Genomic DNA, 22,119 nt, shown 5'->3' on the forward strand with positions numbered 1-22,119 from the left:
GGTGTGTCCAGACTTTTGACTGGTACTGTATATTAAGAAGCAAAGTGGAAAGCAGCATCATTCTTGTTTGGAACAATCTGTTGACTGCAAAAGACCTAACAAAAGAGCATGCTAACTTAAGTGGATATAACAACGAGGAGGAGGAACTGTGCTGCTTGACTGGCAGGGGGCGGGGCTTGGTGTGTGTGGGAAGCAGCCACCAGAGGAGCTAGGTAGAGAGACGACGGACTAAACTGTAAAAATGGACGTGACACGTGGCTGACATTTCAAAATATTGCATGCAATATGGATCTCTTGCGATATGGATATTGCACATGTCAATATTGCAATTTCAGTGTGATTTAGATTAATTGTGCAGCCCTAACTCAGCGTTTTATACTTCAATCAGGCACAGTGCTAGAAGGACACCCATTATTGTATTTAAATATGCAATGCTATTACTTTGAGGCTCTGGCTTTCTTCATTGTAGATCGTCAGGTAAGGGTGCTCTCGAACGGCTAGATGTTCTTTACCAATCAGATTTGCGACTAATACTCCTTATAGGACACATCACTGCACTCTATACTCTGTAAACTGGTAATCTCTGTATACCCGTCGCAAGACCCACTGGTTGATGATTATTTATAAAACCCTCTTAGGCCTCACTCCCCCCTATCTGAGATATCTACTGCAGACCACATCCTCCACATATAACACCTGTTCTGCCAGTCATATTCTGTGAAAGATCCCCAAAACACACACATCCCTGGGTCGCTCCTCTTTTAAGTGTGTTGCAGCTAGCGACTGGAACAAGCTGCAACACACACTCAAACTGGACAGTTTTATCTCCATCTCTTCATTCAAAGACTCAATCACAGACACTCTTACTGACAGTTGTGGCTGCTTTGCATGATGTATTGTTGTCTCTCCCTTCTTGACCTTTGTGGTGTTGTCTGTGCCCAAAAATTTGTGTACCATGTTTTGTGCTGCTACCATGCTGTGTTGTTAAATGTGTTGCTGCCTTGCTATGTTGTTGTCTTAGGTCTCTCTTTTTGTAGTGTTGTCTCTTGTCATGATGTGTGTTTTGTCCTATATATTCTTTTAAACCATTTTTTATCACCTGTCCTCGCAGGAGGCCTTTTGGTAGGCTGTCACAAATAAGAATTTGTTCTTAACTGACTTGCCTAATTAAATAAATGTTTTAAATACATACAACTGTACTGTAATCTATCTAGTAAATAATGCAATTTACTATGTACTCCCTCTCTTTCTCTGAAGTACGTAAGTATGAGCTACAGTCTGGTCGGCTAGTATAGCCAGCTTTCTCCTGACAGGCAGGGTAATTGTAGGTTACCAGCTGTGGTAAAAGCAATAGGCTCACCTCTTCCTTTCAGGAATCCCTTATGGAGACTGAGGCCTCCTGCTCACCTCGCAGTGGGACAAGACTGCAACTACAGTACAGGCAGCACCAAATAGCTGACAACAGACCAGGGGGCCCAGGTAGTGGGGATGTGACTTTTACCATAATGAGTGGAAGAAGTAGAAGCACTATAGGTGGGCAGACGTTTTAATAAGATGTTGTGTGTGTGTGTGTATGGGATCTAACAATAGCATTGGAACATTCTGTTCTCCAGCTAAGACACTTTCAAAGCAGGCTGTATGCTAAGCTACATCACTGATATTATCTTGTTCTTGATTTAAAAAAAACGTCCAGCTATATTCACCACCTGCCTGAAACTTCTAGGGCCCAAAGTTTTTCGTGGTCAGATAACCTACAGTAGTTGGAAAAAACTCCTTGCCTGTTATCCTTGACTTTCAGCCATGAAATTAAACACAGAATGTGCTTCGTTCTATAGCTAGATGACTCCTGATATCTCCAGGAGTGATAAGTAGAATTGTCTTTATCTGTTGTCTAGTACTGTCTTTTTGCTAGATAAGGCCGTCTACTTTAAGTGCTGAATGTCTTCCCAGTAGCCTACTTGGTGTGTGAACTGCTGACTGCTCATAACTTGCAGATTATTGTTGACACATCAACCAGGATCAAGGGGCAGGGCAATTAGGGACTTGTTAAGGTAGTCATTAGCTGCATTGGAGGGGGAGTGGTTTCTCCTCTCCTAGGAAATTAGTGTTAGGAATTCAGCCTCCCCTGGTTTCTCAGTGGCAGTCGTGTCAGTGTTGGTCTCGACAACAAAACTAAGACCGTCACCAAACCAAAGACAGTTCTGATGAGTTCTTCGAGGAAGGCACCACACCACTCAATTCAATTCAAGGGCTTTATTGGCATGGGAAACATGTGTTAACATTGCCAAAGCAAGAGAGGTAGATAGTATATAAAGTGAAAAAAACAACCACTCTCTAACTTGAGTATCTTACCTAGTTATTTGCTAATTTTGCTCTGTTGTGGCAACTATGCGTATGTTTTCTATACCTGTTCGCTCCTCCCCCTGTACTCTTTACAGACACTCCCCACCCCTTGGTTGCAAGGGTTGCAACCCTTCTAATTTAGTGCACCCTGCACGCACAACTCATGTGGAATTCTGGATCTCTCGCAGCGTTTGGAAATGCTGATCTGCGGTCAAGAACGCAGGGTTCATCTTAGCCTATGCTCCCTTTCAGTCCCTTGACTTTTGGCCCTGACGGAGATATGGATCACCCCAGAGAACACTGCTATTCCAGCTGCTCTTTCTTCATCTGACTATGTTTTCTCTCATAGTCCAAGAGCATCCGGTCGTCACAGTGGTAGCACATGGCTACTAATTTCTCCTAACTGAAGATACTATTTTCTCCCTCTCTCACCTTCCAATCTCCTCATTTGAATTCCATTCTGTCGCTGTCAGTTGTCCATTCAAGATTAACATTGTCATCAATCGCCCACCAGGTGCCTTTGGAAAGTTCCTCAATGAGCTTCACACCTTGATAAGCTAATTTCCTGACGATGGGACACTGCTCTTCGTACTTGGCAACTTCAACTTTGTAACGTCTGCCTTCAATTAATTTCTTTCCAACTCTCTGATTGAAAGCAAGAGGCGGTAGATATGTTTTATGTGCGCAATTTCTATGCTTCCCGTTCTTAAGTTTAGTTTTGTGTCTTTTTACTTCGGCAGTTGAAAATACAATATTTTTGGTTATGGAAAATATATTTTACAGCGGTTTAGATGGTACAATGATCCTCTACACCAGTGGTTCCCAAACTTTTTATAGTACCGTACCCCTTCAAAGATTCAACTGCCAGCTGCGTACCCCCTCTAGCACCAGGGTCAGACAAGATAGGCCAGTCGTGTGAGAAACTCGTCATCATTCAAGCGGTCAGACAAGTGAAAATTATGGTCAGTAAAGAAAACATTAAGCTCTTCTCTCAATTAAAAAAAAATGTGTCAATACTTTGCCCCTTGTTAACCATTGCACTTCTGTATGTTGTAAAAGCACTACATGGTCGCTGCCCATATCATTGCATAGTGCAGAAAATACACAAGAGTTCAGGGGCCTTACAAAGTTAACCATTTTCGCTGTAGTGTCCAAAACGTCTTTCAAGCTATCAGGCATTCCCTTGGCAGCAAGAGCCTCTTCGTGGATGCTGCAGTGTACCCAAGTGGCATCGGGAGAAAATGCTTGCACGCACGTTACCACTCCACTATGTCTCCCTGTCATAGCTTTTGCGCCATCGGTACAGATACCAACACATCTTGACCACCAAAGTCCATTTAATGTCACAAAGCTGTCCAGTACTTTCAAAAGCATCCTCTCCTGTTGTCCTGGTTTCCAGTGGTTTGCAGAAGAGGATGTCTTACTTAATTGACCCCCCATAAACATAATGGACATATACCAGGAGTTGTGCCAAGCCCACCATGTCTGTTGACTCATCCAGCTGTTAAGCATATAATTCACTGGCTTGTATGCAAAGCAGTAATTGTTTCAAAACATCTCAACACAACAGTGTTGTTTGATGAAGACATTGTCTGTATAGTTTATTTGGCCTTTACCCCCAGCATTGTCCCAGCAGAAAGAATTAAGACCCTCACAATAGTATGGGGCTTGCTTGTCCTAGCCACTCGGTAGCTCATCATACAAGACGCTTCTAGCCCATTCTTATTAATGATATCTGTTGCTTTTACACATGACTTACTACTTGAAAATCATCTTAATTCTCGCACAAAAAAATCCAGTGGATTATTATTAAAATTGGCATGTTTTGTTTTGAAATGTCTGTGCAAGAATGAAGGTTTCATTGAGTTGTGAGATAGTACATTTGCACATACAACACACTGTGGCTGAGGAAAGTCACTACTCCCAATATAAGTGAACCCCAAATCAATGTAGTTCAAAGTTTATTTGTCACGTGCGCCGAATACAACAGGTACACCTTACAGTGAAATGCTTACTTACAGGCTCTAACCAATAGTGCAAAAAAAGGTATTAGGTGAACAATTGGTAAGTATAGAAATAAAATCAACAGTAAAAAGACAGTGAAAAACAGTAGCGAGGCTACATACAGACACCGGTTAGTCAGGCTGATTGAGGTAGTATGTACATGTAGATATGGTCGAAGTGACTATGCATATATGACGAACAGAGAGTAGCAGTAGCGTAAAGAGGGGATGGCGGGTGGCGGGACACAATGCAGATAGCCCGGTTAGCCAATGTGCGGGAGCACTGGTTGGTCGGGCCAATTGAGGTAGTGTGTACATATGTACATGAATGTATAGTTAAAGTGACTATGCATATATGATAAACAGAGAGTGCTGGGGTCTTTGACAATTTTTAGGGCCTTCCTCTGACACCGACTGGTGTAGAGGTCCTGGATGGCAGGCAAATTAGCCCTAGTGATGTACTGGGCAGACTGCACTACCCTCTGTCGTGCCTTGAGGTCGGAGGCCGAGCAATTACCATACCAGGCAGTGATGCAACCAGTCAGGATGCTCTCGATGTTGCAGCTGTAGAACCTTGAGGATCTCAGGACCCATGCCAAATCTTTTCAGTCTCCTGAGGGGGAATAGGCTTTGTCGTGCCCTCTTCACGACTGTCTTGGTGTGTTTGGACCATTCTAGTTTGTTGGTGATGTAGACACCAAGGAACTTGAAGCTCTCAATGTGCTCCACTGCAGCCCCATCGCTGAGAATAGGGGCGTGCTCGGTCCTCCTTGTCCGGTAGTCCACAATAATCTCCTTAGTCTTGGTTACATTGAGAGAGCGGTTGTTTTTCTGGCACCACCCGGCCAGGCCCCCGACCTCCTCCCTATAGGCTGTCTCATCGTTGTCGGTGATCAGGCCTACCACTGTTGTGTCGTCTGCAAACTTAATGATGGTGTCGGAGTCGTGCCTGGCCATGCTGTCGTGGGTGAACAGGGAGTACAGGAGGGACCTGAGCACGCACCCCTGGGGGGCTCCAGTGTTGAGGATCAGCGTGGCAGATGTGTTGCTACCTACCCTCACCACCTGGGGGCAGCCCATCAGGAAGTCCAGGATCCAGTTGCAGAGGGAGGTGTTTAGTCCCAGGATCCTTAGCTTCGTGATGAGCTTTGAGGGTACTATGGTGTTGTCATGACATTGGCCTGGGGGGTAGGATTATGACAATCATAAATACCTCTTCCCCCCTTTTTCCTCTCTCTACCCTACTGATGTTACATTTGCAAAACCCTTGGTTAACATAGAGATTCTGGGAACATCAGAAGGTGGGGGAAATGAAATACAATGCTCAAAAAAATAAAGGGAACACTTAAACAACACAATGTAACTCCAAGTCAATCACACTTCTGTGAAATCAAACTGTCCACTTAGGAAGCAACACTGATTGACAATACATTTCACATGCTGTTGTGCAAATGGAATAGACAACAGGTGGAAATTATAGGCAATTAGCAAGACACCCCCAACAAAGGAGTGGTTCTGCAGGTGGTGACCACAGACCACTTCTCAGTTCCTATGCTTCCTGGCTGATGTTTTGGTCACTTTTGAATGCTGGCAGTGCTTTCACTCTAGTGGTAGCATGAGACGGAGTCTACAACCCACACAAGTGGCTCAGGTAGTGCAGCTCATCCAGGATGGCACATCAATGCGAGCTGTGGCAAGAAGGTTTGCTGTGTCTGTCAGCGTAGTGTCCAGAGCATGGAGGCGCTACCAGGAGACAGGCCAGTACATCAGGAGACGTGGAGGAGACCATAGGAGGGCAACAACCCAGCAGCAGGACCGCTACCTCCGCCTTTGTGCAAGGAGGAGCACTGCCAGAGCCCTACAAAATGACCTCCAGCAGGCCACAAATGTGCATGTGTCTGCTCAAACGGTCAGAAACAGACTCCATGAGGGTGGTATGAGGGCCTGACGTCCACAGGTGGGGGTTGTGCTTACAGCCCAACACCGTGCAGGACGTTTGGCGTTTGCCAGAGAACACCAAGATTGGCAAATTCGCCACTGGCGCCCTGTGCTCTTCACAGATGAAAACAGGTTCACACTGAGCACATGTGACAGACGTGACAGAGTCTGGAGACGCCGTGGAGAACGTTCTACTGCCTGCAACATCCTCCAGCATGACCGGTTTAGCGGTGGGTCAGTCATGGTGTGGGGTGGCATTTCTTTGGGGGGCCGCACAGCCCTCCATGTGCTCGCCAGAGTTAGCCTGACTGACATTAGGTACAGAGATCAGATCCTCAGACCCCTTGTTAGACCATATGCTGGTGTGGTTGCCCCTGGGTTCCTCCTAATGCAAGACAATGCTAGACCTCATGTGGCTGGAGTGTGTCAGCAGTTCCTGCAAGAGGAAGGCATTGATGCTATGGACTGGCCCGCCCGTTCCCCAGACCTGAATCCAATTGAGCACATCTGGGACATCATGACTCACTCCATCCACCAATGCCACGTTGCACCACAGACTGTCCAGGAGTTGGCGGATGCTTTAGTCCAGGTCTGGGAGGAGAACCCTCAGGAGACCATCCGCCACCTCATCAGGAGCATGCACAGGCGTTGTAGGGAGGTCATACAGGTACGTGGAGGCCACACACACTACTGAGCCTCATTTTGACTTGTTTTAAGGACATTACATCAAAGTAGGATCAGCCTGTAGTATGGTATGGACTGGAGTATAGTATGGACTCCAAATCTAGACATCCATGGGTTGATACATTTGATTTCCATTGATCATTTTTGTGTGATTTTGTTGTCAGCACATTCAACTATGTAAAGAAAAAAGTATTTAATAAGAATATTTCATTCATTCAGATCTACGATGTGTTATTTTAGTGTTACCTTTATTTTTTTGAGCAGTGTATATTTTGGTAATCCGACCAACTGAACATATGCGGTGGTACTTAATTAATGAATATGATGTCAGTTCGGTTGTCATCTGAGACATTGTCATCAATGATAAGATGACAAACTCTACAGTGGAAAGTCTACACATCAGAATTATTGGATTCACATGGAATTGTTGTTCAATTTAAATGTTTGAATATGAAATTATTTGTGATGGGATGAAATGTGATTTTAGCTTCTAAAATGTGAGATTTGGGTTTTCGTAAGATAGGGCTCTGCTCAATCAGTGGCCCGCCCCTGTGAAGTGACATGGGCTATAAAACTTTTCAAACACTCCCTCCTCTCCCTTCCTATAAAAGCCCTTGACGACAATATAACCTCCTGTTCTGAGGACGTGAGGATGACGGTCCGATGTCAGAATGGTTCAGATAATAACTACAGAACGAAGCCAACAGCAGCGTAAGCTTTGGTTGCGAATGGTATGAACTTTAAACTCTTATTCATTACAGAAGTGATACCTCCTAGCAATTGAGATAGCAACATGCGCTGCAAATGAGGGTTAGGAAGGAACAGACAGAGTATCCCGTCTGCCACACAACGACGTTACTACAAAGTATTCAATTTACCAGCAGAGAAATTCTTCATAGGACGAAGGACAAGGTTGGGCAACAACGGCCTTCCATCTACCACCAACCTACCGAAGCACAGCTCAGAGTAAATATTTATTGCATTTTCCTTTTACAAATGGGCGGTAATTTAGAATGCATGAGATACTGTATTTACGATAGCACAGCTTCGCCCTTTGTCCCTCAGTCTTCCCGCTCTTTCACTTTCACCCAGCCTCCTTTTTTTCTTCTTTTGTGTAACAAGCAGTCATATCTGTTCTGCCAGCTAGGGACGTTTTCCTTTATGACGTCATTTGTAATCAAGTTATGATTTAATTATGGGTATGTGTAATTCTGTGTGATTAGTTAGGTATTTAGTAAATAAATAATTAAACCCAATTTTCTATTGTTGATTCAACTTGTTAGCCAGGATTCCTGCAGATAACTAAGAATTTACAACTTTCAGATGAGACTGAATTAAGATGACGATTAATATTGACTGCTGTTGATGTAAAATATTACTAGGTCTTTAAGAGTTTATTCGGAAGATAACAGCTCTATAAATATTATTTTGTGGTGCCCGACTCTCTAGTTAATTACATTTACATGATTAGCTCAATCAGGTAATATTAATTACGGATAAATTATTTTATAGAATAGCATGTCACTTAATCCGGCATAGCCAAAGACACGACAGCATTGAACGCTGAGCTGTAGTCAATGAATAGCATTCTCACATAAGTGTTCCTTTTGTCCAGGTGGGAAAGGGCAGTTTGGAGTGCAAAAGAGATTGCATCATCTGTGGATCTGTTTGGGTGGTATGCAAATTGGAGTGGGTCTAGGGTTTCTGGGATAATGGTGTTGATGTGAGCCATTACCAGCCTTTCAAAGCACTTCATGGCTACGGACGTGAGTGCTACAGGTCTGTAGTCATTTAGGCAGGTTGCCTTTGTGTTCTTGAGTAGTTCTCATCATACGTGCGCCTCTTCGATGGTTCAACGTCCCTGTCTGTTGTTCAGTGCTTTCCCAGGTATGGGGGCAGCAGCTCTTCGGCTGCATCAGATTCACAACTGTCAGTGTCCATGCTAGCTGGGCTAACAACAAATGTAGAATTACTGATGCCAGCATTGAATGTGCTCATGGAATCAGAACAACTTGTGTCGTCGACAGGAGCAGGTGTCGTACTACTGGTAGTAGCAGTACTACCAGTAGAGCTGGTATGTGTCTCTATGGACGCGGGCCTTACTATATGGACTGTTTGAAAATGTGAAGAATTTTTTTATATTTAAAAAAATGAATCACATTTTTATTTGGCGTACCCCAGACGGCATTGCGCGTACCCTACCCCAGTTGTGATTACCTGCTCTACACTATACTTGCTTGTTTTTTCACAATCTGAAATTAGCAAACTATTCGAATTTTAGCGACCAGGAAATGGCGGAGAGATTCCTGCATTGTGCATATTTAATGTGTGAGGGATAAAGTAAAGCAAAGGACATGCAGGGAGTTGGAGTGCTTATGTCATCCCTCCATCTTTCTTTCTGTCTCCGTCCTCTCTGGGACACATTTGCCAAATTAGGCAGAAAATAGAATCCATTTGGAGAATTGCAGAAAGGAAGGAGGATGAGGAGTGATAAGAGCGTATAAGGAGATAATCATCAGCAGAAGATTTGTCAGCAGTACTCTCGGTATGTGTGCATGTTGGAGGGAGGAAGTGATACCCTTCCCAGTGTCATTAAACCTATTTTACTGCTTTGTTTTGAAGGGATAGTTCAGGGTTTTGGACTTAGAGGCAGTTTCGTGAGCCTACTCTGTGGAAGTAGATAAAGGGCTTCATTGCCAAAATCCCAAACTATCCCTTTAAGTAAAATAGTCGCTTTCCATAGACTAGTATCCTTACATTTAGTGTCAATCATCATAATAACAGAGGCTGCTAAGGCTGGCTGGCTGGCAATGGGAAAATGTAAATATGATAGTGTCCTCTTACATCATTCTAAAACCATAATCTGTCAAGTCATCCTGCTGAATGAGTCTGCAAAATGACCCACTGGTTTATGATTCATTATCCGTGATTCGTATTACTGTTCAAAAATAAATCACCATGAGTGATAGAGCAGTTAGCTAACCAAGGCCCGGTTTCCCTAAAGCCTTTTCATTAGATGCGTTTCTTTCCCAACAGCGTCACTTTATACACAGATCTCTGCAAAACATGATGAAGTTGACAACAAATACAAAGTCGTCAATGTCTTTGCAATTGTTAGGCTACAAACAAGCGGAGGATAAAAAGATGCTTCAAATGAGAACCGAGATGACTGCATTAAAAGATAAATAGCCTATAGCATAGGCTACAGGTCTACAGTCGAAGTTTACATACAGTATACCTTAGCCAAATACATTTCAACTCTAGTTTTTCACAATTCCTGACATTTAATCCCAGGAAAAAGTCCCTGTCTTAGGTCAGTTAGGATCACCACTTTATTTTAAGAATGTGAAATGTCAGAATAATAGTAAAGAGAATGATTTATTTTAGAATTTCTTTCTTTCATCACATTCCCAGTGGGTCAGAAGTTTACATGCACTCAATTAGTATTTGGTAGCATTGCCTTTAAATTGGTTAATTAACTTGGGTCAAACTTCTTTTTTAACTTCCTGACTGATGTCTTGAGATGTCCACATCATTTTCCTCCATCATTTTCCGCCTCATGATGCCATCTATTTTATAATAATAATAATAATATATGCCATTTAGCAGACGCTTTTATCCAAAGCGACTTACAGTCATGTGTGCATACATTCTACATATGGGTGGTCCCGGGAATCGAACCCACTACCCTGGCATTACAAGCGCCATGCTCTACCAACTGAGCTACAGAAGGACATTTTGTGAAGTGCATCAGTCCCTCCTGCAGCAAAGCACCCCCACAACATGATGCTGCCACCCCCGAGCTTCACGGTTGGAATGGTGTTCTTCGGCTTCCAAACCTCCCACTTTTTCCTCAAAATAGGTAGAAAAATATATATATTTTCAACAACTTGATTGGAGTCCACCGGTGGTAAATTCAATTGATTGGACATGATTTGGAAAGGCACAAACCTGTAAGGTCCCACAGTATCAGAGCAAAAACCAAACCATGGGGTTGAAGAAATTGTCCGTAGGGCTCAGAGACAGGATTGTGTCAAGGCACAGATCTGGGGAAGGGATATGCAGCATTGGAGGTCCCCAAGAACACAGTGGCCTCAATCATTCTTAAATGGAAGAAGTTTAGAACTACCAAGACTCCTAGAGCTGGCAGGCCGGCCAAACTGAGCAATCGGGGGAGAAGGGCCATGGTCAGGGAGGTGACCAAGAATCCGATGGTCACTCTGACAGAGATTCAGAGCTCCTCTGTGGAAAACTTTCCAGAAGGACAACTATCTCTGCAGCACTCCACCAATCAGCCTTTTATGGTGGAGTGGTCAGACGGATGCCATTCCTCAGTAAAATGCACATGACAGCCCGTTTGGAGTTTGCCAAAAGACATCTGGTCTGATGAAACCAAGATTGAACTTGTTGGTCTGAATGCCAAGCATCATGTCTGGACTGAAACCTGGCACCATCCTACGGTGAAGCATGGTGGTGTCAAAATCATGCTGTGGGGATGTTTTTCAGCAGCAGGGACTGGAAGACAAGTTAGGATTGAGGGAAAGATGAATGGAGCAAAGTAAATAGAGATCCTTGATGAAAACCTGCTGCAGAAATCTCTGGACCTCAAACTGGGGCAAAGGTTCACCTTCCAACAGGACAACGACCCTAAGCACACAGCCAAGACAACGCAGAAGTAGCTTCGGGACAAGTCTCTGTATGTCATTGAGTGGCCCAGCCAGAGTCCGGATTTTAATCCGATTTAACATCTCTGGAGAGACCTGAAAATAGCTGTGTAGCAACTCTCCACATTCAACCTGACAGAGCTTGACAGGATCTGCAGAGAAGAATGGGAGAAACTCCCCAAATACAAATGTGCCAAGCTTATAGCGTCATACCCAATGAACCTGTTTTTCCTTTGTGATTATGGAGTATTGTGTGTAGATTGATGAGGGGAAAAAAACAACTTAATACATTTTAGGATAAGTCTGTAACCTAACAAAATGTGGAAAAAGTCAAGGGGTCTGAAAGCCCAGTCGATGTGGAAGGGGGCGTGCTCTCTTGGCTGTCCCCTGAAGTCCACGATCAGCTCCTTCGTTTTGTTGATGTTGAAGGAGAGGTTATTTTCCTCGTACCACTCCGCCATGGCCCTCACCTCCTCCCTGTAGGCTTTCTCATCTTTTTGGTAATCGGGCCTACCACAGTTGTGTCTTCTACAAACTTGATTGAGTTGGAGACGTGCGTGGCCACGCAGTCATGGGTGAACAGGGAGTACAAGAAAGGGCTGAGCACCTACCCCTGTGGGGCACCAGTGTTGAGGATCAGCGTGGCGGAGGTGTTGTTGCCTACCATCACCACCTGGGGTCGACCCGTCAGGAAGTCCAGGACCCAGTTGCACAGGGCAGGGTTCAGACCCAGTGCTGTGAGCTTAGTGATGGTCTTAGAGGGCCCTTTGCACTTTGGGAGGGGGACACCGTGGAGTTGTCAACAGTGATGGAGAGATCTTGGAGCGGGCAGCCCTTCACCGGGAGGAAGAGCAGCTCCGTCTGGTTGAGGTTGAGCTTGAGGTGGTGGGCCAACATCTAGCTGAGACATCTGCAAGGCACGCAGAGATGCATGCCGCCGCCTGGGTGTCAGAAGGGGGCCTAGAACCGAGTCCTGGGGACACCAGTATTAAGAGCATGTGTTGCAGACACAGATCCTCTCCATGTCACCTGGTAGGAGCGCCATGCCAGGTAGGATACAATCCAAGAGTGTGCAAAGCCTGAGTCGCCCAACCCTGAAAGGGTGGAGAAGAGGATCTGATGGTTCAGGGTGTCGAAAGCAGGGGATAGATCTAAGAGGATGAGAACAGAGGAGAGAGAGTCAGCTTTGGAAGAGCAGAGAGCCTCCGTGACACAGAGAAGAGCAGCTTCAGTTGAGGGACCCGTCTTGAAGCCTGACTGGTTAGGGTCAAGAAGATTGTTCTGAGAGATATAGCGAGAGAGTTGGTCAGAGACAGCATGCTCAAGTATTTTGGAAAGAAAATAAAGGGATACAGGTCTATAGTTTTTGACATAAGAGGGGTCGAAGTATTGGTTTCTTGAATAGGGGAGCGACTGGGCATTTTGATGTCAGAGGGCACGCAGTCAGTGGTCAAGGATGAGTTAATGAGGGAAGTGAGGAATGGTAGAAGGTCTCCAGAGATGGTCTGGAGGAGGGGATGGGGTTGAGTGTGCAGGTTGTTGGGTGGCCAGAGATTCACTTGTCGCAGGATTTCATCTAGAGAAAGATGTCAAGGCTTAGGGTAGTTTTGTGCAAGTGGCACCAGTGGACTCACTAAGCTGAGTGAATGAGGACAGGATGTCGTCAACCTTATTTTCAAAGTGGTCGACAAAGTCGTCCAGGGGGTTGAGGATTGAAAAGGTGGAAAATAATTTCAATAGGCAGAAGCTTGAAATTTAGAGTGATAGAAAGTGGCTTTAGAAGCAGTGAAAGGCTGATACATCTTCCAGAAGTTTAGTTGTACAGTGGGGCAAAAAAGTATTTAGTCAGCCACCAATTGTGCAAGTTCTCCCACTTAAAAAGATTAGAGAGGCCTGTAATTTCCATCATAGGTACACTTCAACTATGACAGACAAAATGAGAAAAGAAATTCCAGAAAATCACATTGTAGGATTTTTTAATGAATTTATTTGCAAATTATGGTGGAAAATAAGCATTTGGTCACCTACAAACAAGCACGATTTCTGGCTCTCACAGACCTGTAACTTCTTCTTTAAGAGGCTCCTCTGTCCTCCACTCGTAACCTGTATTAATGGCACCTGTTTGAACTTGTTATCAGTATAAAAGACACCTGTCCACAACCTCAAACAGTCACACTCCAAACTCCACTATGGCCAAGACCAAAGAGCTGTCAAAGGACACCAGAAACAAAATTGTAGACCTGCACCAGGCTGGGAAGACTGAATCTGCAATAGGTAAGCAGCTTGGTTTGAAGAAATCAACTGTAGGAGGAATTATTAGGAAATGGAAGACATACAAGACCACTGATAATCTCCCTCGATCTGGGGCTCCACGCAAGATCTCACCCCGTGGTGAGAATACCAGCAACAGTGTGTGAAAACCTTGTGAAGACTTACAAAAAATGTTTGACCTCTGTCATTGCCAACAAAGGGTATAAAACAAAGTATTGAGATAAACTTTTGTTATTGACCAAATACTTATTTTCCACCATAATTTGCAAATATATTAATTAAAAATCCTACTGTGATTTTCTGGATTTTTTTCCTTCTCATTTTGTCTGTCATAGTTTAAGTGTACCTATGATGAAAATTACAGGCCCCTCTCATATTTTTAAGTGGGAGAACTTGCACAATTGGTGGCTGACTAAATACTTTTTTGCCCCACTGTATATAGTTGTTTTTTAGATCGTACAAAATGTTCTTAGTTCTCCAACTAGCCTAGTACGTTCTTCTGATGCTGGAAATTTAACACACTATTATAGTGGAGATTGAATTCATGATTAATCGATGCAACAACCAAAAATTATCATTGTAACCAACATCCATCACAGAAAACTACCACCATAATTATCATCTCAATAATAACAGGCCTTGCGTCTGGCCCCAAGCCATAAGAAAGCTGAACAATTAATCAAATGGCCACGCAGACTATTTACATTGACCCCACCCCCTTTGTTTTTACATTGCTGCTACTCGCTGCTTATTATCTATGCAGTCACTTTACCCCTACCCTACATGTACAAATTAGCTTGACTAACCTTTACCCCCCGCAATTGACTCCAAACCGGTACCCCTGTATATAGTCTTGTTATTGTTACGTAATTTTTTACTTCAGTTTATTTCGTAAATATTTTCTTATGCACTGCATCAGATGACCTGGCCTCCACAATCATCCGACCTCAACCCTATTGACGTGGTTAGGGATGAGTTAGACCGCAGAGTGAAGGAAAAGCAGCCAACAAGTGCTCAGCATATGTGGGAACTCCTTCAAGACTGTTGGAAAAGCATTCCAGGTGAAGCTGGTTGAGAGAATGGCAAGAGTGTGCAAAGCTATCATCAAGTCAAAGGGTGGTTACTTTGAAGAATCTCAAATATAAAATATATTTTTATTTGTTTAACCCTTTTTTGGTTACTACATGATTCTATATGTGTTATTTCATAGTTCTGATGTCTTCACTATTATTCTACAATGTAGAAGATGGTAAAAAAGGCACTGTGTGTGCATATATATGATATCCCTCATCTGCATAGCCAAAGAAGCCCATGAGATAGGCTTCTCAGGCTTTGGTAAAATAAACACACACACACTAGAGCTGGGACGCCTACTGTGTAAGCGACGGTTCAGGATGAGACAGTCATGAAAATAAAATAACTGTCAAAACATTTTTATTTCAAGTTTTTTTTTTAAATATTTTTTTTGCTATTAGAATGGTGACCCTTGTGATCATTTGGCCGACCAATAACCGTCATAGGCCTGACACACACACACACACACACACACACACACACACACACACACACACACACACACACACAAAGAGTCTGCAGACTGAACTATCCTTTTTCCGAAGATGCAGATTGGGTTAAATGTGGAAGACACATTACAGTTGAAGGCATTCAGTTGTAAAACTGACTAGGGATCCTCCTTTCCCTTTCAGTTCGCTGCAGCTAGTAACTTTACCGAGTTGCAACAAACACTCAAACTGGACAGTTTTATCTCCATCTCTTCATTCAAAGACACAATCACAGACACTCTTACTGACAGTTATGGCAGCTTTGCGTGATGTATTGTTGTCTCTACCTTATTGCCTTTTGTGCTGTTGTCTGTGCCCAAAAACGTTTGTACCATGTTCTGTGCTGCTACCACATTGTGCTGCTGCCATGTTGTATTTCTGCCATGCTATGTTGTTGTCTTAGGTAGGGCTGGGCGGTATACCATATTTTACTATATACCGGTATTTATGCATGGACCGGTTTGGGTTTTTACTTTACTTTCTATAACAGTATTTTAATGTTTGGTTTGTTAAATGTGATACTCTGTGTGTAACGTCCATTTTTATAGTTCACTCCGCTACTTGAGTCAGCCCTCTCCACGCTGCTTTACACACAGACCTAGTCCCACCCAGTCACTCAAGGAGCGCATTTGGTTGCTTGACCAGAGACACTCTCGTTCAGTCGGCATGGTATTTTTTTATTTATTTAATTTTTTACCCATTTTTCTCCCCAATTTCGTGGTATCCAATTGTTAGTAGCTACTATCTTGTCTCATCGCTACAACTCCCGTACGGGCTCAGGAGAGACGAAGGTTGAAAGTCATGCGTCCTCCGATACACAACCCAACCAAGCCGCACTGCTTCTTAACACAGCGCGCTTCCAACCCGGAAGCCAGCCGCACCAATGTGTCAGAGGAAACACTGTGCACCTGGCTACCTTGATTATGCAAATCGCGAATTAGCTGGCTAGCTAACTAGCTAATACAAGTACTGAGTCAGAGCAAACGTAGCTAGCTAATACAGCCTGATACCAGTGCTGGTGGAGGCCTAAATCAGCATGTTGTTTGCGCAACAGTATCTTCTAAATCAAAGAGGAATAAGCAAAGCATGAATATGTTGGCTATATGAATAAAGATTTAATGTAGGCAAAGATTATAGGGTCCCCTAGGAAACACTGAACATCACTTGGTTCCTACCCTGTCACAATAACTCAATGGCATTTTCATTCATTGTCATGTCAAACAATACTGTATTCAAAGTGCCCACTATTATTTATAGAACTATAGAATTATAATAAACATTCTATTTCCGTGATTCCCAAAATCGCAACATTTGGTTAAGAATAAGGGTCTGGTTTTCCCCCCCTATATCGTGGCAGTGTGGAAATTATCTCAAATGAATGCAGAAAATGCAGTAATTTCTGGAAATGCAGGAAATTATTTTAGGTTGAAGTTGAATTGAACAGTATAAAACAATCGGAATGGAGAAAGACTCATTGAAAAAATGTAGAATACATGTGTTGCCACCCTGAGGTCACACACTACTCATAAAGCAAATGTAGAACTTTTATTAATCAAAAACATAAAATACCATCAAATTAGAAAAATACTATGATATTTTTGCCATATCGCCCAGCCCTAGTCTTAGGTCTCTCTTTATGTAGTGTTGTGGGGTCTCTCGTCGTGATGTGTGTTCTGTCCTATATTATTATTGTATTTTTTATTTTTAATCCCCCGTCCCTGCAGGAGGCCTTTTGGTAGGCTGTCATTGTAAATAAGAATTTGTTCTTAACTGACTTGCCTAGTTAAATAAAAAGGTAAAAATATTTATATATATTTGTTAAATTATGTAAACCCTCCAGCACACCAATCCCTCAGCGCGTTGGAAGTCAATTGCAATATATAGATTATCATCATTAACACTTTTCCCACAGTGCACCTCTCTGGGGAAGGGGACCTATGGGATCTATGTGTTGGGAGCGAGCGCACATTGGATGCTTTGTAATGGCCACTTTATTCTCCCAGTATGTGCATGTCCAAGGGTTTGGCTCCAACAGGAAGCCAAATGTAATGAGTCGCACCCCCTTTTGCCCTCCGAACAGCCTCAATTCATCGGGCATGTGGTGCTGACCCAGAGATGCTGACCCATGTTGACTCCAATGCTTCACACAGTTTTGTCAAGTTGGCAGGATGTCTTTTGTTGGTGGACCATTCTTGATACACATGGGAAACTGTTGAGTGTGAAAAACCCAGCACTTTTGCAGTTCTTGACACACTCAAACCGGTGCGCCTGGCACCTACTACCATACCTCATTCAAAGGCACTTACATCTTTTGTTTTGCCCATTCATCCTTTGAATGGCACACATATACAATCCATGTCTCAAGGCTTACAAATCCTTCTTTAACCTGTCTCCTCCCCTTCATCTACACTGATTGAAGTGGATTTAACTAGTGACATCAATAAAGGATCATAGCTTTCACCTGGATTCACCTGGATAAGTGTGTCTGACTAGATTTCAATCACAGACACACTCTCTCAGCTTGCCTCTGAGGAACTACAGTCGTATCAGGTATCACGGAACATTTGGAATTGAAATAAAAGGGAGACAGGAAGGAAGAGAGGGGAAAAAACAGTTATCAAATCTCATTAGTGTTGTAAAAACATGGGAAAGTTTGCAGCGCGCCTGACTTTGTGTGGAAGCGATTGGCTCAGCAGCTTTTTGCTGATCAAAGGGAATCACTCATTTAGAAATAAAAACCCAGTGAATTCTGGGTGCCGGGGCTCATCTAGAGTACAGGGCTTTACCATGTCATCTCCTCTCTGCTTTGCATCAGCCAACCAAAGGTAAAATAAATGTGTGTATGTGTACAGTGTGTGTTCAACTAAGCAGAGTTTGCCCATGAACCATAACATTGCTTTTACTTTCCTTTGAGCAATGTGTCTAGGAGTTGTTTTTTGTTGTTGTTGGTACGCTGGGAATGTGGATTTGATATGTTGGTTCTGTCAGATTCATCTAGATACAGTAGGATACGTTTGGAGTACCTCTCTGATAGTAGACTTCCTCGGGGAAAGTTAAACAACTGGTTTAGAGATGGAGGGTGGAGGAAGCGAGGGCGTTATCACTACCAAAGTGCATCCATCATCTCCGCCTGGCAAATAAAAGGCTTCAGCTTTTGTTATTACACTGAACAAAAATAGAAACGCAACATGTAAAGTGTTGGTCCCATGTTTATGAGCTGAAATAAAAGAATCCGGAAATGTTCAATATTCACAAAAAGCTTATTTCTCTAAAATGTTGTGCACAAATTTTATTACATCCCAGTTAGTGAGCATTTCTCCTTTGCCAAGATAATCCATCCACCTGATAGGTGTGGCATATCAAGAAGCTGGTTAAACGGCATGATTATTATACAGGCCACTCTAAAATGTGCAGTTTTGTCACACAACACAATGCTACAGATGTCTCAAGTTTTGAGGGAGCGTGCAATTGGAATGCTGACTGTAGGAATGTCCACCAGAGCTGTTGCCAGAGAATTAAATGTTAATTTCTCTACCATAAGCCGCCTCCAACTTTGTTTTAGAGAATTTGGCAGTACGGCCAACCGGCCTCACAACCGCACAACCACTGGGGTAATGGTATGGGCAGGCATAACCTACGGACGATGAAAACAATTGCTTTCTATCAATGGAAATTTGAATGCATAGAGATACCGTGACGAGACCCTGAGGTCCATTGTTGTGCCATTCATCCGCCGCCATCACCTCATGTTTCATTATGATAATCAAATCAAACATTATTTGTCACATGCGCCGAATACAACAGGCGTAGTAGACCTTACTTATTATCGCTTAACCAACAATGCAGTTCAAGAAAGAGTTCAGAAAATATTTCCAAATAACCAAGTTAAAAGTAACACAATTAAATAACAATAAGGCTATATACAGGGGGTACCGGTACCGAGTCAATGTGCGGGGGTACAAGTTAGTCGAGGTAATTTGTACATTTAAGAAAGGGGTAAAGTGACTATGCATAGATAATAAACCATGATTAGCAGCAATGTAAAAATAAATGTCAATATAAATAGTCCGGGTGGCCATTTGATTAATTGCAAAAGCAGTCTTTTGGTTTGGGGCTAGAAGCTGTTAAGGAGCCTTTTGGTCCTAGACTTGGCGCTCCGGTACCACTTACTGTGACACCGCCTAGTATATAGGTCCTGGATGGCAGGAAGCTTGGCCCCAGTGATGTACTGGGCCGTACACACTTCCCTCTATAACGCCTTACGGTCAGATGCCGAGCAGATGCCATACCAGGTGATGATGCCACCAGTCAGGGTGCTCTCGGTGGGGCAGCTGTAGAACCTTTTGAGGATCTGGGGACCCATGCCAAATCTTTTCAGTCTCCTGAATGGGAAAAGGTGTTGTCGTGCCCTCTTCACGACTGTCTCGGTGTGTTTGGACCATGATAGTTTGTTGGTGATGTGGACACCAAGGAACTTGAAACTCTCGACCAGCTCCACTACAGCCCCGTTAATGTTAATGAGGGCCTGTTTGGCCCGCCTTTTCCTGTAGTCCACGATCAGCTCCGTTGTCTTGCTCACATTGAGGGAGATGTTGTTGTTCTGGCACCACTCTGCCAGGTTTCTGACCTCCTCCCTATAGGCCGTCTCATCGTTGTTGGTGATCAGGCCTACCACTGTTGTGTCGTCAGCAAATGTAATGATTGTGTTGGAGTCGTGATTGGCCACGCAGTCCTGGATGAACAGGGAGTACAGGAGGGGACGAAGCACACACCCCTGAGGGGCCCCAGTGTTGAGGATCAGCGTGCAAACGTGTTGTTGCCTACCCTTACCGCCTGGGGGTGGCCATCCAGGAAGTTCAGGATCCAGTTGCAGAGGGAGGTGTTAAGACCCAGGATCCTTAGCTTAGTGATGAGCTTTGTGGGCACTATGGTGTTGAACGCTGAATAAACAGCATTCTCACATACAGTAGGTGTTCCTTTTGTCCAGGTGAGAAAGGACATTGTGGAGTGCGATTGAGATTGCGTCGTCTGTGGATCTGTTGGGGCGGTATGCAAATTGAAGTGGGTCTAGTGTATCTGGGATGATGCTGTTGATGTGAGCCATGACCAGCCTTTCAAAGCACTTCATGGCCACCAACGTGAGTACTATGTGGCTGTAATCGTTTAGGCAGGTTACCTTCACTTCCTTGGGCATAGGGACTATTGTGGTCTGCTTGAAACATGTAGGTATTACAGACTTTTTATCATTTCTAAAAACCTGTTTTCACTTTGCCATTATCGGTTATTGTGTGAGATTGCTGAGGATTTAAAAAAATGTAATCCATTTTAGAATAAGGCTGTGACAAAATGTAACAAAATGTGGAAAAGGTCAAGGGGTCTGAAATCTTTCCGAAGGCACTGTACACACTGTATCTGTATTCCCAGCCATGTGAAATCCATAGATTAGGGCCTAATGAATTGATTAATTTCCTTATATGAACTGTAACTCTTTGAAATTGTTGCATGTTGCGTTTATATTTTTGTTCAGTATATTTTGTTTTCTTTCCTACTTTTCTCTGAGGTAGAAGAGAATAACCTCAGAAGGGCTCCCCAGCTTGGAGGCTACTACTCTAACTCACACAGATTAAAAAGTAAAATCTCTAACTACTCTGTGTGTTCTCTGGCAGTTTGGAAATTACATTTTTCTTATTATTTTTTCCACGACACACATTTCTATAATAACTTCTTGTTGGTATTGTATGAGAACGCAACAATAATTTGCAGCTGCCATTAGTCTCTCATTTTGAAAGGAGTGAGACAGGGAGAGAGGGGAGGGATGGGGAGCTCATCTGTGGGGGAGAACAAAACAGGAGTAATAATAGAGAGACTCAATCACAGCCTCTCTCTCTGACTCTATGGGCATCCCAGACCTTGTTCTGTCTGCATAGAGTCATTTCCAACGGAGAAGAAAAGTGGCTTTTGAGAAAGACAAAGACAGGGAATGGAGAACAAGCAATTTGCCTCCTCCATAAATGTCCTATAATCTAGTGCCGGAGAAGAATGCTGCGCTGCTCTGTCTCTCATCTCTCTCTCTCTATCCCTCTCTCTATATATTTTTCTTCTCCCTCCTCTCCATCATTTTCAGCACAGAGTGAAACAGAGCTGCGTGATTCTGGTGTTGTTGTTTCCTGCCAGGTAGTGATGCTACTGCTGCCATCGGAACAGTACAGTATCAGGAAGTCTGGAATGACTGGCCAGAGTTGCTGTGACCTGGTTGGCTGGTTGTAAATTGGAACATTTTGTTTATTAAAAACATTCTAGAACTCCATTTATGTAATATCAGTAGTCTCTCTTTGAAATGCTATTCGAGAACAGGTGCATGGACCTTTTGTATCAGAAATACTTATTTTTTTTACATATCTTGCACACAGTGATACATCAAATCGGTGTTTTTAAGACATGGAGAGGAAGACACAAAGCCCCTTTCACACACAGCCAACAATGGCAAACAGTACTCATCAATCTAGTCCATTAAGAATAATAGTCATGTTTCCATAGTGATCTATTAGACAAATAGAACCCTGAGAACACACCACATAGACAACAAAGAATATATAGGATACAGCCATGGTCTGAGGCTATGCTAAGCACTAGTAACAACAGGTGTCATTAAAT

The 22,119-nt window shown here is 43.4% G+C and overlaps 1 protein-coding gene across 3 annotated transcripts in view; it reads right to left on the bottom strand.

Moving 5' to 3' along the window:
• Window positions 1-22,119, bottom strand: part of LOC118372416 (sorting nexin-29-like) — a 173,050-nt gene that overhangs the window by 18,575 nt on the left and 132,356 nt on the right. The gene's annotated exons all lie outside the window — the stretch shown is intronic.

Source organism: Oncorhynchus keta, chromosome 2 (genome assembly GCF_023373465.1).
Source record: "Oncorhynchus keta strain PuntledgeMale-10-30-2019 chromosome 2, Oket_V2, whole genome shotgun sequence".
Classification (NCBI taxonomy): Eukaryota; Metazoa; Chordata; class Actinopteri; order Salmoniformes; family Salmonidae; genus Oncorhynchus; species Oncorhynchus keta.